The sequence below is a fragment of the Pinus tabuliformis genome, chromosome 2_1 (assembly GCF_031772625.1).
Source record: "Pinus tabuliformis cultivar Carrire ecotype Pingquan chromosome 2_1, CPIR1, whole genome shotgun sequence".
Lineage (NCBI taxonomy): Eukaryota > Viridiplantae > Streptophyta > Pinopsida > Pinales > Pinaceae > Pinus > Pinus tabuliformis.
Window position 1 is genome coordinate 381,816,594 of NC_142299.1, and position 22,063 is coordinate 381,838,656.

Consider the following 22,063-nt stretch of genomic DNA (forward strand, 5'->3'; position numbering starts at 1 on the left):
AACACTGCTCGGGAGACTGGCAGCCAAAATTGTGCAATTCCCAGAGGGAACTTCTAGTTGGCTGCTGGGGTCACAGGTAGCCAAAACTGCACAATTCCCAAAGGTAACTTCCAGTTAGTTGTTGGGGGCACTGGAAGCCAAAACTACACAATTCCTAGAGGGAACTGCCAATTAGCTACTAGAGTCACTGGCAACAGAAACTGCATAATTCCTAGAGGGAATTGGCAGTCTTCTATTGGGGTTGCTGGCAAGGGAAATTGCACTAAGGCTGCGAGGCCGACCTGTTGATCATCTTTGTGCAATTTCTCATGGGCAGCGAAAGGCCTATTTAATAACACTGTGTAATTTCTGAGATTAACAGTCATTCAACTGTCAAGATGACTCACTGGGAAAACTGCACAATTTTCTGAGGGAGACGGGGATAGGCACTGGGTTTCTGTCCGGCCTATCTGCATAATTTCGTCAGTCAGTTGAGCGGGTTAGGTCAGTGGCCTCTGCACAATTTTTGAGAGGAGTCATTCCTGGGGTGACTCCCGGGTTCGACTGTCTGGGTGGCCAACATGAGAGCTGATTGAATTGCTTGCGGGCAGCGCAACTTGAAAAGACTAGCTCGGTGCTTCGGCGTTGTTCTGGCTGACAGTCAATCGAGTCAATGGTAGGGTGATGGTATGGCTGTTAGAGGGGAATCCGATCGTTAGAACCTTCAGATAAAATGAGTAAGTGTGTGAACAATCGAAAGATGCGTAGGTGATCATACAAACACACACTCACATGACTTGATGACGAAACGACCAAACCATCTAGACACACATGATCAACAAGACTAACCATTGATGTAAGTGACAAGAACGACACTCATGATTGATCGTTCATTGATCGAGATGACGCTTGCGTGAGAGTGAATGTGATTCCGTGTGTGAGTGCGACAAATTCTTTCATAGCAAACACAACAAACACATACGAAGCGAAGACTTTGAGCATAATCGGAACATGGTAGCAAGCATGATTTAGACATCAGCATGCAGAGACTTGAATGCAATGAACAAGTAATCTGGATGTAAAGACTCGCACGAGCTCACAGAGTGAAACCGAGTGTGTGCAGTCATGAAGTGAAAATCTTCAAGGGAGGCTCTAAAATTGGTGGAGGCCAAAATTTTTGAGGGTGGGTGTAGCTGCTACAACACCATGCTAAAGCGAAACCTCCAAGGGGCTTTGAGAAATACTACCACAGTGTTGCAACTTGCAGATAGATCCACAATAGCTCCTGAGGGAGTTGTTGAAGATGTTATGGTCTCCATTGAATCTTGGGAATATCCTACTGATTTCCTGGTTCTCTAGCCTGAAACCAAGTTTAATGGCTATCCTATCATGTTAGGAAGGCCATGGTTAGCCACTGTTGATGGTTGTATTAGTTGTAGGGCTGGGAACATGACCATTAAGAATGGACATTTGTGTAAATAGTTAGTATTGTATCATCCTTCTCATTCTTCTATTAAGCATGAATTACCCTTGTGGTTAGAAGAGGAGGAAGAAGATGAACTATATCACACCACCCCCACCCAATATGTACTCTAGAGATCATTACAGTAGGGGGGGAACCTAATGAAGATGATCTCATTGACCATATCCTTCAGAATCAACCTCCCTCTCCCATACCCATTGATGAGTTGATGAAATAATCTGAGATTAATCCTTGGGGTGAATTATGCCCTACTGACTCAAGTACGAACGATGTCAAGATTGTATATTTTGGCCCATCAAGAATCTTAAAGATCAACCCTTCTCTCTCTTTCAAACATGAAGAACAATTGTGCAAAGTGTTGAGGCAACACTTGCATGCTTTTGCTTGGGACTATAAGGAAATGAAAGGTGTGCATCCCTTGGTATGTACTCACCATATTTACATCAAGGATAGATGCAAGCCTGTGCGCCAACCCTAGAGGAGGATGAACCTAGCTCTTAAGGACACTGTGAAAGAAGAACTACAAAAACTAATGGATGCAAGGTTCATATACCCTATTTCAGATAGTGAGTGGGTGTCGCCTATTGTGTTAGTTACTAAGAAGAATGGTCAATGGAGAATTTGTGTGGATTACCAGAAGCTCAACAAGGCTACAAAGAAGGACCATTTTCCCTTGACCTTCATTGAGCAAGTCATAGATGGGCTTGCAGGGAAAAAATTCTTCTCCTTCTTGGATGGATTTAGTGGATATAATCAAATCCAAATTAGCCCCAAAGACCTAGACAAGAGCACATTCAAATGTCCTTGGGGTTCCTTTGCTTATATAATTCTTCCATTTGGTTTGTGAAATTCCCTTGCTACTTTCCAGAGGGAAATTTTGAGTATTTTTGCTGAATTTGTTCATGATTCTATTGAAATATACATGGATAATTTCACTCCTTATGGATGTGATTTCCATTAAGCTCTCCCAAATTTGTGCAAGGTTTTAAAAGAATTCATTGAAATGAATCTCTCTCTAAGCCCTCAGAAATGTGATTTCTTGAAGAATGAGGGGAAGGAAGGGATAGATGTAGACCGAAACAAAATTACTATAATCAAAAGGGTCCCTACCCCTTATAAGCAAAGGGATGTCAGGAGCTTCTTAGGACTAGCAGGGCATTATACGAGATTCATCCAAGACTCAAGTAAAGTTTCTTTACCTTTGTTTGGCTTACTGGCCAAAGATTCAGATTTCTATTGGACCAACAATTGTCAAGAGGCCCTTGAAGTGTTGAAAGAGAACTTGACAACTTCACCCATCGTAAGAGATCACAACTGGGCATTGCATTTCCATATCCATACTAATGCATCTGATAAAGTTGTTGGGGATCCTTGGGAATAGTAGAGGATAAGTTTCCTTATGTTATTTACTTCATTAGTAAGAATTTCCAAAAGCTGGGCTGAATTACACTGCCAATGAAAAAGATCTCTTAGCTGTAGTACATTCATTAAACAAATTTAGGAATCATATCACTGGATACCAAACTTTTGTTCATATTGATAATGCATCCATCAAATATTTAATGAAAAACCCTGATGTTAATGCCAGGATAATTAAGTGGTTGTTAATGTTACAATAGTTTGACTTGACTATCATTGAAAAACCAGAAAATGAAAATTTGGTTGCATATTTTTTTTTCTAGGTTAACCTTTCCTGCAGGTAATGAAGAGATGGTGGATGACCAACTACCATATGAGAACATCTTTTCCATCTTGGTGATTTCACCCTAGTTTGCTGACATAACAAACTACTTGGTTGGTGGGAGGCTTCCTCCTAATATATCATTGAGGGAGAAGAGCAACATTGTAAGGAAAAGCTCTCCTTTCACTTGGATTAGGGGAAATGTTTTTATATTGGGACTAGATCAAATATTGAGGATATGTGTAAGAGAGGAGAAGGTCTTTGACATCCTCTCAGCATGTCATGATGGTCCTTATGATGGTAATTTTTGAGCGAAGAGGACAAACTTTAAAGTTTTACAGGCTGGTTACTTTTGGCCCACTATTATTGGGACAAACCCCTCTTGCAGACAAGAGTGATCTCCCTAGACTTCTAAGAACCGTAGTAACAAAAACACAATAATTTCTACCTTTCTCTAAGTTCTAAGTGTTTGAAAGCAATAAAATAAAAGAGGCCTCTTACGAGTTTAGTGAACTACCTCTTACTGGTTTAATGAACTGATTGATGAAGTCGCTAATGTTGGAATATAATCCTAACATCTACATTTGCTTTTTAGCCTAAGTATCCTTGACTTAGCCACATGCACTAAAAATCATGTTCACACTTGGTTTTTGGTAAACTAGCTCGGTGGACCAAATTTCCCTTGTTTTTTTCCTGTAAAGGCTTAATATTATGGAAATATTGGTCCAACCAATTTCCTAAACCATTTAGACATCTAAGTGCATGTTCACACCTAACCACACCTCACCCACTTGAGTTATTTGAGGATTGGCGCCCCATATGAAGATTCCCCCTTAAATAAAGGGATTTGGTCCCCCAGACCATTTTAGCATGTTTTAAAGTTGCATTCTTTGGGAAATGTGCCCCTACTCATGCTTTCCTCGTGGCTGATAGTTGGCATAGGTTGTATTGAGTCATTGTTGCTATTTTAGGCCTCCCTTTAGCTTTTCTTAGCCTTTTCTAGTTTTTTACTAGTTTTCTAGTTTTTTACTAGTTTTCTAGATTCGGCAATTTCTATATAACCACTTACCTTTGGGATTAGAGGTTTGGTTGCTCATGTATTAATATTGTACATTAATTTAATACTTTGATTTTATGAAGCAAATTATTTCTCCCCTCTCTTGAATATCAACAAATTACTTGTGTTTAATTTAACTAGAATTCTAGATCTATCGGAGTTTCTGCAGGAATTCTACATGGTATCAGAGCAAGTTCGAATATAGTCGATTGTAAACAGTTTTATTTGCAGGTATAGATCATCAAGAGGTGCAAAAAGAAACAATGGATCATCTCTCTCAGCCCACAAAACTCGTTCTAAATCCTTTCAATTACTTTGAATGGAAGATAGATCACTCTACTCCTCCGAAGCAAAGGGCTTTACAGGGTAACAATGGGAACGAAGACTGAAACAACTTCTGCAGCGGAGAAGATCAAGTATTTCAATAAATTAGATCAATCCATTGGGCTGATATTCCTATAAATTTCCATAGAACTCCTCTTTCATGTCAGTGTAGCAACTACTCTCGATGCAGTCTAGACCACATTGGAAGGACTATTCGGCAAGCAGGATGAAATGAGAGTGCATCAACTAGAGAATGAACTCATATCCCTTAGTCCAACTCATTTATGAAATCTACAAGAATACTTCACCAATTTTAAATCCCTCCTCATTGAACTTGATGTAGGTGAAGTCAAGAAAGAGGAAGATCAACTCATCCTTTCGATTCTCTCGAAATTAGGCCCTCAATGTTCCGTATTTGTATTGTCTTTTCAAGAATCTAAATTGACTGAGGAAAAATGGAAAATGCCTCCATTGAATGACTTCATTACAGCATTGAATCAAGAGCAAGCTAAGTTATTCCAAATGTGTGCCATCAAGTGTTCAAAGAACCAAGCACTTGTGACTACTGATGCTCCAAAGAGCAATGAAGGAGACAAGAAACAAGGGATTGGTAGATTTAATGAATCAAAGAAGGAGAGACCCGTACAATCTTTAGAGAGCTCTTCTTTTCCTAAGGGTAAGAAGTATAAGGAAAGAACACTTTGCGGATATTGTTCCAAAGGTTTTCATCCTGAAGAAAATTGCATGCAGAAAAAAATCGATGAGATGGCTAAGCAATTACAGCAGCACAATCTCATTGTGCCCGAGAATGTAAAGAAGAAGGATGATAACAGAATGGGAGATGGGAGAGGGCGAGCATGAGGTGGTAATGATTTAATGGCTATCACATCCACTCCATCAGCTTGGATCCCTGATTCAGGTGCATCGGACCATATGGCTGCATCAATAGATGAATTTTCCTCCATTGAAGAAAGCACCAGATCCCCAATTTACTTGGGAGATGCCAGACCCGCAAAGGTGTTCGAAGAAGGAATTGTAGACCTTGAAGGGGGTTTCTTCACAAATGTGCTTCATGTTCCTTCACTGTCCACAAATCTTCTCTCAATATATAAGATCACTCATTCCGGCTATGGAAGGAAGGTGGAGTTCACTCCGGACTCCGCAGTGATTACTGACATTTCCATGGGCTCACAACTTGCACATGGAATTGCAGATCACGGTTCTCGTTTGTATTTCTTCTCCAACTTTGTTCCTAAATCTATTAGCATTATATTTCTATCACAATCTAATGATATCAATAGGTTATGGCATGAAATATTTGTCCATATAAACTATAAGTACTTGCATCAACTCAGTAAGGAAAACATGGTTGAAGGATTGCCCGCTATTAAATTCACAAGCAGTGTATGTCAAGGATGCATTCTTGGCAAGCATCTGGAGCAAAATTTTGACAAAGGGAAGGCAGAGGGAGCTACTTCACCTCTTGGGCTGATTCACTGTGACATCATGGGCCCATTCCTGCAGCATTCAATCAGTAAGGCTCGATATGTACTCACCTTCTTAGATGATTTCTCTCGCTTTACTTGGGTTTTTTTCTGAAATTACAATCTGAAGTATTTGAATGCCTTATAGAATTTAAAGCACTTGCTGAGAATGAGTCTCAGTGTAAGATTAAGATAGTACATATTGATAATGGGGGGGAGTATGTCAACAAAGATGTGCAACAACTTTGTATTGATGTAGGTATACAACTACAACGCATAGTGCCATATACACCATAGCAAAATGGTGTCGTAGAGAGGAAAAACCAGTCATTAAAAGAGATGGCCAATTGTATGCTACAGTCCAAATCATTATCTCCTAAGATATGGGATAAAGCTATTAATTGTGCAACATACATTCATAATCACATTTCTCACAAAGCACTCAAAGGCACCACTCCATTTGAATGTTGGACCAGTAAGAAACCGAAAGTGTCGCACTTTCGCATTTTTGGTTCAAGAGCATGGGCTCACATTCCGACAGATAAGAGGAAGGCTTTGGAGTCTAAAAGTGTTGAATGTATCTTTGTTTGATATCCTAACAGTGTCAAAGGATATAGAATTCTGGACTCTCACACTGAAAATTTCCTTGTAGCTCAACGTGTGAAGTTTGAAGAAGAATCACTGCATGATTTTTCAGCAGACCCTGCTGAGGAACTGCTTGTTGCCACTGATGAGGAGGAGTCAGAAAATTCTTCAAGCACTTCAGATCAGCCATTAGAGAAGCATCTTTAGTCTAATTTAGAGGATGAGGAGCAGGTCATGGCTACTCCAACTCAGTTGCAAAATTGGGCAGAGAAAACCCTGCAAGATGCGGGTGAACTAGTTGGTGATCCTACGGATGTGAGGACTAGATCATAGTTTTTTGGGGCTCCTCAAGCCCTGGCTGCCACCGAACCATTGATTCCCATACATTGCTATATGACACTTGGTTCATATCAGCAATCATACTCTGAGGCTGTTGGAAACTCACTTTGGGAGGCTTCCATGGATGAAGAGTACTCTGCTCTCATGGAAAACAACACATGGGACTTGGTTCCACTTCCAAAAGGAAGAAAGCTTGTTCGCTGCTGATGGATCTATCGAAAAAATATTTCTACAGATGGTGAGATCAGCAAGTACAAATCTTGACTTGTTTCAAAAGGATACTCACAGGTACATGGCATAGACTACATAGAGACATTTGCACCTGTTGTAAAAATGGACTCCATTCAACTAGTTTTAGCCATTGCTGCTTCTCGCAGATGCGAAGTTCATCACATGGATGTGAAGAGTGAATTCCTTCATGGAGATCTCAAGGAGGATATATATATGGATCAGCCACAGGGATAATTTTATAACTCTTCTCTCGTTTGTAGATTAAAGAAATCTGTGTATGGCTTAAAACACGTTCTGAGAGCCTGGTATGCAAAGATGGACTCTTTCCTGCTTTCCATTGGATTCATTCGATGAAAATATGATCCAAATGTTTATTTTCTGCAACATTATGATTCCCTTTCACTGATATTACTTTCTGTAGATTATTTACTGATGACAGGGAACCTTACCTCAACTATTGATTTGGCAAAATCAGTGTTGCACTATCTATTTTCCATGACAGATTGGGACTGTTGCACTACTTTCTTGTTCTTGAAGTTTCTCATTCTACTTCAGGGATCAAGATGGCACAATCTAAGTATGCATTAGATCTACTTGTCCTCTTTCAGATGACAGAATGCAAGCCATCAACATCTCCCTTTCTTTCGGGGATCAGATTTGAGGATGCGGGTACTACACCTTTGGTGGACAGTACACTGTGTTGACAGTTGGTTGGGAGTTTTTTGTATCTTACTCACACCCGGCCTGACATATATTTTGAAGTAGGAGTTTTTTCCAGATATATGCAGGAACCCCATGAGTTTCACTAGAAAGTTGCAAAGATAATCCTTACATATGTAAAAGGTACTTCCAGTTTTGGTATCTTTTATGCTGCAGATTGCCCACTTTCATTGATTGGGTACACAAATTCTGATTGGGTTGGTGATGGTACATACCACAAGTCCACCTCTAATTATGTTTTCAGCTTTGGTTCAAGGCCTTTTTTCTAGTCTAGTAAGAACCAATCCACGATTGCTTTATCTATAGCCGAGTCAGAGTATAGAGGTGCAGTGAGTGTAGCTACACAGGCTGCTTGGTTGCAGGGGATTCTCTCCAAGTTTGGTATTCAGTATCCACTTCTGACTGTCATATTTTGTGATAATCAAGGGTCCATTCAGATATTTATTGATCCATTTCAGAGGCATAGGACCAAGCACATCGAGATTCACATGCATTACATCCATGAGCTGATCCGTGATCGAGTCATATCGCTGCAGTACTGCCCCACTAAGCAGCAGGTTGCAGACATCTTCACAAAGTCTTTCACTGAAAAGAAATTTTCAGAACTAAGACCTATGCTTGGAGTGGTGGAGACAACTGAGTAGGCCCTTCTGGCCACTTAGCCCTTTTTTCCTCTTTTGGGGTGGGAGAGGGGTTTCCCATGAGATTTTCCCTCTTTCTTCATTTGATGAGGATCTTTTATTTATTGTACTTGAGTTCCTAACACAACATCTTGGCCAGGACTTAGTTTAGATAAGTGAGTTAGGATGAAGGGGGGGTGTTGGAATATAATCCTAACATCTACATTTATTTTTTAGCCTAAGTATCCTTGACTTAGTTGCATGCACTAAAAATCATGTTCACACTTGGTTTTTGGTAAATTAGCTCGGTGGACCAACTTTCCCTTGTTTTATGCCTTTAAAGGCTTAATATTATGGAAATATTGGCACAACCACTTTCCTAAACCATTTAGACATCTAAGTGCATGTTCACACTAACCACACCTCATCCACTTGAGTTATTTGAGGATTGGCACCCCACATGAAGATTCCCCCTAAAATTAAGGGATTTGGTCCCCCAGACCATTTTAGCATGTTTTAAAGTTGTCTTCCTTGGGAAATGTGCCCCTCCTCATGGCTGATAGTTGGCATCAGTTGTCTTGAGTCATTGTTGCTATTTTAGGCATCCCTTTAGCTTTTCTTAGCCTTTTCTAGATTTTTACTAGTTTTCTAGATTCGGCAATTTCTATATAACCACCTCTGTTTGGGATTAGAGGTTTGGTTGCTCATGTATTACTATTGTTCATTAATTTAATACATTGATTTTATGGAGCAGATTATTTCTCTCCTCTCTTGAATATCAACAAATTAATTGTGTTTAATTTAACTAGAATTCTAGATCTATCAGAGTTTCTGTAGGAATTCTACACCTAAAAGCTTTTGATCACACACTCTTTGATGTTCCAAATGTCCTCTCGTCACTCCCAAAAGCTTCTTCATAATGTTCTGAATGAGATATGCAAAGACAAAGACAAAACAAGAGATCAAATCATACAGGATATAATAAAAAAAATAATGAACTCATTAACCAATTATACAAAGCAAACTGATTAATTATGCAACCAAAACTCATGTAGGTGACCAAGGAATCATAAAAATCAAATCAATATATATTTAACTATGAAAGAAAAATTTATTATATTCATAAAATAGGAGAAAAGATTTACAACAATGTAGCCTTGATGTAGCACGCCCTTTCTAAAATCTCCAACCCTCTCCCTTGCAAGACAAGCCTTCCAACCTAATCTCAATATCATAATCCTACTTCCAACAATCCTCTCTCAAACCCTAGGCCTATAATGGATTTATAGGCCAACGATGAGAAGTTATGGATCCATTCGCCAAGGGATGAGATCCACTATTAGTGGGATATAAAGACCACAAAGGAAGGGGAGTTACTCCATGATGGGAGGGATAAATAATTAATAGGCACTCATTCAAAGCTTGTTGGTTAGGATATATGCTACCAACAATGCTTCTAGAACATGTGTGGATAGAGAGAGATCCAAACTGATGGTCATTTGCCTAATGTGACAAAATGACCTGTAACACCATGTTGCATGAAGATGGAAGGAGATATACCACTAGATGTGATCAATGCTAAAGGATGGGAAAACCCACACCCAGGGATGAAATTCCACTATAGCCTCAAGTGGCCTTAGAGACATTTGAACAGTGCGGCATGGATTTCATTGGATCAATTGATCCACCATCACAGCAGAAAAACTAAATCATTGTGTGCACTAATTACTTGACAAAAGTGGGCCGAGACAAAGGTAATCAAAGAAGAGACTGAGGAGAAAGTGGCAGAATTTTGAAGAGAGAACATATTCTAAAATTTTGGAGGTAGGTAGTCATTGATCAAGGAGCACAATTCACATCCAATTTGATCATGGGTCTCATTAGGCATCACGATATCAGTCACAATACATCCACTACCAATCATCCTCAAGAAAATGGGCAAGTAGATGTCACAAACAGAGCACTGGAGAGCATCCTCACCAAGGTTGTTAGTAACAACAGGAAATATTGGACAAATACACTAGTAGAGACCACTTGGGCTTATAATACCACTTGGAAAACCACCACTAGATCCACTCCATATGATTTGGTTTATGGGAAGAAAGCTCTGCTTTCTATTGAGTTTGAATATAACATTTTGAGAATGGAAGCTCAGTTCGACTTAGATGTCACCACAACACACCAAGAAAAGATGATCCAAATGAATGGATTAGATGAGTTTGGAATGAAAGCTCTCTTACACACTGAAGTCATACAACTACAAAGGAAGGTCTGGCATGAAAATCATATCAAGGAAAATACTTTTCAAGAAGGAGAAATGGCCCTGTTATATGATTCTAGGTTCAAAGATTTTAAAGGGAAGCTAATGATAAGATGGTTGGACCCATATGTAGTGGAAAAGTGTCACAAAAATGGATTTGTCTAGATTAGAACCATTGACGAGGAAGGAATTCCCTTACTTGTAGATGGTTACAAGATGAATTTATATAGAATACGTCTGTCCAAGGAGGAATTTATCAGTTCAGTCAACAAATAATTTAATGTGATTGGGAGTTTCATAGCTTCCCATCCACAACACTCTTAGAAATAAAATAAAAAAAATAAATGTTCTGGATGAAAACCTCTATGAGGCATCTAAGTCCAACTCCTGGGTTTAAAACCTCTCCAAGGTAGCCTAGGAGAAAAAAGAAATAGAAAGAAATAATAAAGATCCTGAGGTGAAAATCTACCTTGAGGCATCGTAGATTTCATGGCTACAGGCCAAGAACTATAAGATAACATCCATTTCTCTACCCATACACCTCATATCCGTTCTCACCATTCACATTACAATCTCTCTCCACCATCCCATCATTAAGAAATCTAAAATTCACCTCCTCTTTGTGATGCAATAGGAAGGACCTGTATTGCTACAAGAAGGTCCTATAATGCTATAGGAGGAGCCCGTGGAGCTACATGAGGGAGATACGAGGAGAGAAATAATAAAAAATTCCATCATGACTATGAGAAATGATAAACAAGGTCCCATTATGAATTTTCCATCACCCATCCATCACCCATCCACTCATTTCACCAAAACATTGTTCAAACTTCTCCACTTTGCCCTACTTAAAAAAAAACACAAAAGATACCATTTTATATCTCTATAATGCCTACACTACTCCTCCATGAATATAACCCTATCCTCATAGGTCATCATCATCTCCCTCATCTCCCTCGTGCAAATTTATGACTTCAAGGGGAGAACAAAAGACTACTATAGGAAGAAACTCCTTCTGTAGAGGCTTGTACAACCACATAGTAATCATTGATATCATGTTTTTCTCCACCACCATAGGGGATGATAAAGCTTTGTTTGCAGGAATGAAGAGATACCTCATTCTCAGGGAGGCTTTCCACTAGCAGCGACAATTTGGATATCAGAAGAGGAAATTGCAAACACACAACAACAATAATAGTCAGGCTAGCATAAAAAATGAAGACATGCACAGGAAATAAGTCAAACCAGTAAACACCCTTGATCATAATGATGTATGACCCACATCCAACATGAAAACCTTTGCACAGTTCGATCCATAGGTAGGATCAAGTATGCTAACCCTAACCTCCTCCCTGTACATAAAAATTTCAAAAATGTTTTTTAAGCGAGAAAAGGTATTTTAATAGGCTGGAGGTGGCTAGTGAACTTGGCCACCCTCGACTAGAAAACTCAAGTGTGAGTTAAGTCACCCATGCAATGTGGAAATGTCAACTCAAAATGAAGTGGAGTCCTCAAAGAGTCTAGTGATAATCACGAGGAGGGAGATATGATTACAGTTAGTGCAGATAATGGTCCAAAAGAGGAAACTCGTGTTAATGCCGAGTCATGATATCAATCCAATTTTTTAAACAAAAAAGGATATTATGTGCTGGAACGACTTCATTTGCACCATCACAAATTCCAAAAAATGGTGGAGGAAGGACGAGCTAGTGCATTGAGAATCGTACAGTGCCACCAAGGAGTCTTGAACCATACTTGCACAGTGCTACAAGATAAATCTACATGAAGGTCTGCAATTTCTACAGGAGGGTCAAGAGGAGCTAGAGGAGGAACTAAGAGGAGGAAAAGGAGTCATAGTGGCTCGATATTATCTCAAAACTTTCATGCATACCAAAATTTCTCTGATAAGAAGTATGTGATACCCTTCTTTGTTTATGCACCCAATTTCATGAACAAACTAGAAATTAAGAGCCTATAACAATCAATTGATTAGTATGGGATCCTTCTGGAAGTTCTTGTGGTTAAGATAAAATAAAATAGTTTATTTTATATCAATTCGAGCACCCTTATTCCTCAATATCACCAAGTAATGTGCCACTGTTTCACCACTGAGACTACTTGAATTTTTGAAATCTACACCTACATAGCATCAAGGAGTAATAGAGAAGAGATAGGGGGTTGGGTTGTGTTGTATTCTTTCTAGGACTAGCCCTAGTAGTTAAAATGAGGGTTAGAGTGGGGGCGGAGTCCCCCATTCATTGCACTGATGTGCAGTGGGGGGGGGGGGGTCACAAGGGGTTTGAAGGCAACGTCCCGGGGTTTTGGGGCAGCGTCTTGGGAATTTTTTTTCTGGACCCTATATTAGGTGGGAGAACCTACCTATGGTTTTGTGCATGGTTTTTGCACATGGTTTTGGGCGCAATAGTTTTCAGTCCATGGTATTTTGTAGATCTGGTCATGGGAACTACGGTTATGTTCTAATCCATGGTTAATGGATTGGGGTTTATGGATGCTTCAACATGTATATATATGTATTGTAACATGGAAAGGAACATAATGAAAAATCAATCTGGTAGTCCCTGTTTTGGGATCCAGGGGAAAATCTCTGTGTATATTTTTTTTATGTGTTATTCTCTCATCTTTGCTTATTTTTCTATTTTTTAGAATTCGTATGCAGGTAATTTCTGTACGGGGTTAAAACCTTTAGGGGGGAGGATTTAACATAAGGGATCCCTTAGACACCAGGGGAATTCACCAACACCCTCCCATAGTTGACATCTTCAGGAACCATTAGTGGTTGGTTTTATTTGAAATACTAAAGGGGTATGATGATGATCTTGCTGATGAATTTACCATGGCATCACACTCTCAAGGGGAATATAGTTCCACAACTATTGTCATAGGGTTTTCCATTTCTCTCAGTCTAGAAACTATCATCAAAGTGAGCACCTTTCCTTTAGGAATTATATGGACTAAGGAAGACAAGAAATTAAGTGTCACATCTAGGAAACACTTCTTCCTTTCAAAAGAGAACCTTGTAGAAGACAAGAATGGAGTGAGAAGAGAAGTTTTTCCTTACCATTGAAATTTGATAGCTTACCATATCCTTAAATACATATCTTGTGAAGGGAGATTAAGTGTAGTTTATGTGTACCACTTCAGGTTGCTCCAAGAGCTGAGATTTAAGGCAGAATTACCCCTTTCTCAAAGACTTAGTGTCCCTAATTTCATTCTTCAATTAATCATGGAAATGAGTCAGAAGCTAAGGGAAAGAAAACACCAACATTTATCTCACCATGACCTCATCAAATTAATAATGGTAGATTCTCTAAACCATTTGAGAATCCCTATCCTATGGAACAAATTTGTAGGCAGGGATAGGGAGATTTTCATAGCAACACAAACCCTCACACAAGGAGAGACTCCAGCCTCTAGTGTTGGAGGAAGAGAGGGAAATATAAAGGAAGAGGAAGGAGAGAAGACAGAGAAGGAAGAGGCAACAAAATCAGAATAAGAAGAAAGAAAGAGAAAGGAGGAAGAAGCAACAAGAAGAAAAGAAGAAGAAGGAAAAACAAATGAAAAAGAGGTAGCAGAGACAGAAGAAGGAGAAGGAGAGATGAAATGAGGAGGAGGAGAAGAAAGGAGAAGAAAGAATAAGCCCTGAGAAGATTTCTCCACCCCAAGGAACATAAGACACTGAATAGGAAGTAGTTGTGACTTTAGCTATATTCGGAATGCTTTTCAGCCATAAGAGGAAGTAATTAAGACCAAGTCAAATGTATTTCAGAACCAGGAAGAGCACTAGAATTAGACAAGGAAAGTGACAGACTCCTACAATGGTTCCTATAATTATTGATGAATCACTAAGAAAAAGGGAAGAAATAGGACCTAGTGAGGAAAAAATTGAGGAGGTCACCCCTCCTAAAACGAAAACCAAGTCACCATAGCACCTGTGAGTAGGTCTAACACTAGGTTTATCACCTTCAAGAATCCAAGGACAGAATGTTACTTTGAGGAAGAGGAAAAAGAGAAGCTACAGGAGGATCGGGGTTTGTTATAGGAGAGATAGGGTTTGCTACAAGAAGGACATAGTTTGCTATAGGAGGGACAGGGGAATCTACAAGATCCAAAGAAAAACTCACATGAGGTAGCCACCTCCTCAAAGACTGTTGGAAAAGACCTACAAGAGCTCCAAGAACCTATCCCAAAACCTAGTTTAAGCTCCTACTACAATTTCTTTGAAGGAGGGAGGATTATCCTTGAAAAAATTGCAGTCCCACTCCTTTATGAGATGGATACAGAGAGAGGTAGAACCCACCCGTGGATGCAAATTTCTAAAACTAAGAAGGTAGAGGATGTAGGCCTCACGGAAAAAAATTTCATTGAAATGAACAAATACTTAAGTGAGTTGAAAATGAGAGAGTCTATAATGAAGGAGAAACTACAGGCATAAAACATGAGGTTGAGATAGAGGTTGCAGGAGAAAGAAACACAACTTGCGACCATGGAAAGTCTCTCCATGGAAGCACTGGAACGGAGACAACCATCAAATTCTTATGCCCTCTTTCTCAAAGAACAGGGGTTGCAGTTCCAAATAAAAACTTTGACACAACATGGATCTATTCCCTTTCAAGACCACAAACAATTCATTGAGTTTTGTAGCCAAGCTAATATGGAATATAATGAAAAAATGGCTGAATTTTACATGCACAACCTCACTTTGACAAATATGAATTTTTGGGATCTCAATTCAATATTCAGAGACATGCAGCTGATGGCTTTAACATACTGGATGACTCATGAGGAGACATGAGTTGAGGAAGTGAAAAGGGTAATGTCAAGGGAAGAAAAGGAACCATTGTATATGAGGGTAGAGCTAGTGAGCCCAAGGGTTTTCATTATCAATCATCACCTCATCTCCAATGATGCTGCTTTAGCACCCAAATACCTTGCTACCCAAGAGAAAGCCATTGTAGACTTTGAAGACACATTCAGGTTCTTCATAACGGAAAGTATGCAATATTTCTAGAGGAGATGGCATGACTTACCCCATAGTCTATAGATCAGATAATATCACTCTCATGAAAGGCTAAGGAATTCGTTGGAAAGGACACCATTATACAATAAGGTCATGTAGAGGATGAAAATAAGATGGATAGTACTCAAGTTTAGTCCACCCTTACTGCTAGGATTACAAGAAGGAAGATATGAATAAGGAGAGCACAGGGAATGGAAAAAAAATAGAGAGGAATGAAAATTTATACCCCCAAGAGGGAAAACCATCTGAGGAGCCTTGCGATGTCAAGGAGGACACCTGGGCCATGAAAGAGTTGCTCAGAGGATGAGCAACACCTTCAACAGGGGGGCTGATGATGAGTCCCATCAATAAGTACATTTTGAATATTAATATGCCATCCTCCATCCTTAAAAGTATTAGTCTCTTGCATTAATTCACATTTTTTGTTATATTATGCTTAGTAAGAGGAGAAAAAAGTGTTTTTCATAGTTTGTGGCCTCATGTGGATTAATTGCAAGAAAATGAATAATTTTTTAGGCTATTACCATGCAAGGGCTTAACAGAGACAACTAGGAGAGAATATAAGGGGGTTTTTCCACCTAATTAAATCCCTAAACTCACCTTGAGATCACCATATCCTCTCTCACTAGTTTGAGTTCATTGCCAGTTGAGTGACTCCTAGTCCAAGTGAAGATCAAGAAGGACAAGATCCACCATTTTCGATATCAATGAGGGAACCATTCCTACTTTCAAGGGAGATGATTTAGTTTCCCTTTCTATAAATAAACTAGAAGCAGAGCTCATTAGGATTCAAAGTTTTTGTTCAGCTAGGTGTGGCTATGGAGCTCCAAGCTTGAAATTGTTATTTTTAACTTTTATGTGATGTATTAGACCTACACTTTTTGATAATGGGAAGTTGGATTTTAAGTTACATTTGAGTTATTTTCAAAATGTTGAGACCCTTTGGTTTGGGCCCGACACAGAGGCTTTGGTCCCTCTTCTTGTACTTATGTTTCTTCTTAATTCCAAGCAGTTCACAGTTTCTTGCATTTTAGTAGAAATTAGCCTATAAAATATTGTCGTTGTAGCCTTTACATCACCTCTCTTGTTGGGGAATGATTGGAAGGATTCACAACCACAACCCAAAAAACTTGTGTTTATGATTTATTGGAAATAAATTAGTGTTATTTGTCCTATTTTACAGTTGTTTTCTGTAGATTATAATTCAATTTAGTGATTAGATCAGCTGTATTGCATGAATTAAATGTTATTGAAATTCAGCTCATATTTTCCGTCATAAGTTATTTTATTTTCTTAATGATAAATGGATGCATGCATGTGATTGATTGCAGGGATGGTTGATGTTATGAAACCAACTCAAGAAAAGATAGAAAAGATAGATCAACGCCTTAGAATTCAGCTTCTTCGAGGGGGAAACCTCTTTTACATTACATAAATGAACAATTATTAGATGATTCAAATGACAAAACCTCCTTTCTATATATAGGAGTCTAAGGAGTCACAATATAATCCAGCCGACCTAACAATAATAATATAAAGCCACAAAAATAACAATAGAGGGATTCTATGGGGCACAATAATAACAATATGGGGGCAATAGGGGCACAACAATATTAATAAGGGGTATAACTACAATAGTAATGGGGTAATCACTAGTATTATAGGGACCCAACATGCCCCTCTCCTTCAAAAAAGTGTTGTCCTAAATGCTTGAGTAGTACTGGATACTTATGTATAAAATTCTCATCCTCCCATGTGGAATCTTCAGCGGATAAGTTCTTCCACTTGATAAGATACTCTAAAATTGATCGATTTCATAGCTGTCGAGTTCTTGTTTCTATGACTGCTTCTGGTTCCAATATAATTTTTCCTTCCTCGTCAAGTTCTGGCACTATTGTTTGAACTGGGAGCTTGTCGCCTATAACCTTCTTTAAACATGAAACATGGAAAACTGGGTGCAATTGAGAAGTTGCAGGAAGCTCCAATTTGTATGCCATAGTACCAATCTTTTGCAACACCTTGTACGGACCATAATACTTTGGTGATAATTTATTATCCTTCTTAGCTTGCTTGAGGGACATTTGCTTATATGGTTGTAGCTGTAGGAATACCCAATCAACTACATCAAAACTTCTTTCACTGCGATGTTGATTTGCCTGTTGTTTCATTCTATTCTGTGCCCACATTAGGTTATCCTTTAAGAGTTGGAGGACTTGCTGTTGATGTTTGATGTGATGTTCCATTGCCTGGACCTTAGAATTTTCTCTTAAATATGATGTGATGGATGGTGGTTGATACCCATAAAGTGCCATAAATGGGGTCATTTTTGTTGCTGTATGGAAGTAAGTGTTATACCACCATTCAGCCAGAGGAAACCATTTGACCCATTGTGTCTGTTTATCAGATACAAAGCAATGAAGATATCCTTCCAAACATTTGTTTACTATCTCAGTTTGCCCATCAGATTGAGGATGATAAGATGAGCTATGAGCTAACTGAGTACCAAGACAAGAAAATAATTATGTCCAAAAATTTCTAGTGAAAATGGGATCACTATCGCTTACAATAATCTTTGGGTTTCCATGTAGCTTTTGAATTGTTTCCATAAATGCAGTAGAAACTGTACTAGCTTTAAATGGATGTGATAATGCACAAAAGTGTGCATACTTCATAAGTCTGTCAACTACCACCATTATGACACTCTTTCCCTCAGACTTGGGTAAGCTTGTGATAAAATCCATTGAAACCTCCTCCCAACATTGGCTTGGAATGGATAAAGGTTGTAATAGACCCGGTGTCTTAATTGTTTCAACTTTATTTTGTTGTCAAACCAAACATTCCGCCACAAACTTTTTGAATATCTGATGTAAGGCCATCCTTAAAAAATTCCTTCTTAACCCTGTGGTAAGTTTTTAAAAATCCTGAGTGCCCTCCTAAGGGAGAAGTGTGCAATTCCATAAGAATCTTTTGTTTTAGCTGGGAATTCTTACAGAGGTATAAGCGATCTTTGTACCATAACGAATCATTTTGCCAGCTAAATGTATCAGACGTATTGGAATCTTGTTGTAACTTTCGAATAAGTTCCCACACTTCTTCGTCATTCTTCCATTCCTCCCTTGCTTCGTTTATCCAATCTGGTTGGATAATAGAAATGGCGCACAACAATGCTTCCACATCCTCATCCTTTCTTGAGAGTGCATCTGCCACCACATTTTGCTTCCCTTTTTTGTAGATGATTTCAAAGTCATAACCCAACATCTTTGTGACCCACTTTTGTTGCTCTTCAGAGGATAATCTTTGTTCTAAAAAGTATTTAAGGCTATCATGATCCGTATTTACCTTGAAGTGTCTTCGCATTAGGTAGGGTCGCCATTTCTTAAGTGCATGGAGTATTGCCAACATTTCCTTCTCATAAATAGCTTTGCTTAAAAACTTTCCCTTGATTGGACGACTTTCAAAAGCAATGGGTCTTTCATCTTGCATTAGAACAACACCAATTCCATTTCCTAAAGCATCGAATTCCACAATAAAGGTTTTTGTGAAGTCCAGTGTAGCTAAGACCGGTGTTTGGCACATTGCCTCTTTAAGATGTTCAAAGGCCTTTGTTGCTTCCGCAGTCCATGAAAATGCATATTTCCTCAATAATGTTGTTAGAGGTGCTGCTATTCTCCCATAATTCTTAACAAACTTGCAATAATACCCTGTCAACCCGAGAAATCCTCGCAAATGCTTTATGGATGTGGGGATTTTCCATTCCTTAATGGCTTTAATTTTGCTGGGGTCTACCTTAACTCCTTCATGAGATACAATATGACCTAGATATTCCACCTCCTCGACTCCAAAGAAACATTTGGATCTTTTTGCATATAATTGTTTCTCCTCCAATAGTTGTAGCACCCTATCAATATGTTCAACATGATCCTTCAAAGACTTGCTGTAGATTAGTATATCATCAAAAAATACTAACACAAATTTTCTAAGTAATGGTTTGAAAATTGAATTCATCAAACCTCGAAATGTTGAAGGTGCATTGGTAAGGCCAAAAGGCATGAACAAAACTTCATAATGACCCTCATAAGTTCTAAATGTTGTTATCAAAATGTCTTCAGTCTTCATTCTGATTTGATGATATCCTGAACGAAGATCCAACTTGGTGAAGTAAATTGATCCATGCAATTCATCCAGTAATTCAACAATGACAGGAATGGGGAATTTATCTTTAATAGTGAGCTTGTTGAGCTCCCTATAATCTAGACACATGCACCATGATCCATCCTTCTTGTGCACCAATACTACTGGAGTAGAGAAAGAACTTTGACTCGGTTGAATTATACCAGCCTCTATCATTTCTGCAACCATACGTTCAATTTCACTCTTTTGGACATAGGGATATCTGTACGGCCTGATGTTTGGAGGAACACTTCCTGGAATTAGATGAATAGCATGATCATGATCACGCATAGGTGGGAGACCTTTGGGAGTCTCAAATACCTTGGAATGATTGTCCAGGACTTTTTGGAGATCTGGAGAAATAGATGATTCCGATGTGGAAACATCTAGCAAACATAATTGTGCAATTACACCTCTTTGCTCCTTTTTTAGAAGCTTTGTCATACCATTAGAGATGATTATCTTTTCTCGTTTCCCTGCAATACCCCTTAATTCAACTTCCTTTCATTCCGTAGAAAATTTGATGAAAAGTTCTTGAAAATTAAAAGCTATTGTACCCAGGGATTGTAGCCATTGGACTCCTAGTACAACATCAGCACCTCCCATTGGAATGGAAAGAATTGGGCTAGTCAATACATATTCTCCCATGGATAGCTTGATATTATGGCACTTTCTAGAGCAATTTATTGTTCCTCCATTCGCAATCATCACTTGACACTCTGGTGCTGGATATAGGAAGCAATTCAATTCTTTTGCTACCTTACAATGAATAAAATTGTGGGTGCTTCCTGAATCAATCAACACTATTACCTTTTTCTTCTTGATTTGTCCTTCTATCTTGATGGTTTGAGGAGTGGTAATTCCCGCCAATGCATTACAAGATATGGTCGGATTTATTTGTTCTTCATCTAGGTTTTGTTCTTGGAGTATATCCTCTTCTTTTGACCTTTCTTGCTCCTTTTCTTCTTCCTCTTCACAATTTATGTAGAATAATTTCTTCTCAGCACACTTATGACCTTTAGTGTATTTTCTATCACAACTGTAACAAAGCCCTTTTGCTCTTTCTTCTTCCAATTGTTGTGGTGTCAACCTTATAGGTTGTGGAAGACTAGGGGCAACAACACTGCCGTCTTTATAGTTGTGAGTGGTATGCTTCCTTGTCGCCATAATTTTGCTTTCCATTTTTCTTGCTAACTTGAATGCCTTCTCTAATGAATCAGGTTCCCAAAGGCGAACATCATGTTGGATATTATCCTTTAAAGACCCTATGAACACATCAATCCTATGCTCCTCTGGAATATCTTTTACCCTTATGTTCAATTTTTGGAACTCCTCAATGTGCTCCATTATTGAACCCTTTTGTTTGAGACTTATCAATTAGCTAAAAAAAAAGTTGCTTTTTGTATCCTCATAATGTGCTATCAAATCTTCCGTAAAAATTGCCCAAGATATAAACTGTTTACGAGAGCAAAGCCATTGATACCATACAAACTGATTTGGTTCCAAATATAAAGTTGCCATACGTACCTTTTGTGTGTTTTGCACATTATTGAGATCGAAGAATTGCTCCATCTGTAATATCCATGTGGCGGGATCCTTGCCATCAAACTTCCTCATATCGATTTTTGGAATATGGTGAGTCTTTGATCCAACATTAGAGTCTATGGAATCATGATTAACATTTCTTTTGTTCTCATCATGATTTTCCTTTAGTACCCTTTCACCCTTAGTGACCATTTCTTCTAGCAAATTATTCATATTTATCTTCAATTCTTCCATCTTATCATCCATGCCATCAATTTTAGCTTCTACGCCTTTCCTTAAACAATCCATCTTAGCTTCTACACCTTTCTTTAAGCCATCCATCTTAGCTTCTACATATTTTCTTAAACCATCCATCTTAGATTCTGTTGCTTTTTGTGCAAGTGACACTTGTTGCACTTGTTCTTGTAATTTTGATATATCATATAACATTTCTTCTTCTTCTTCATGAGTCATGCTAGAGCTTTTAGGTTCCTTACTAGGTGTTTGCATTTTCTTTCCTCGGGGAATCAGTTACGAATAATAATGCTCTATTATGCCCTTTGAATTC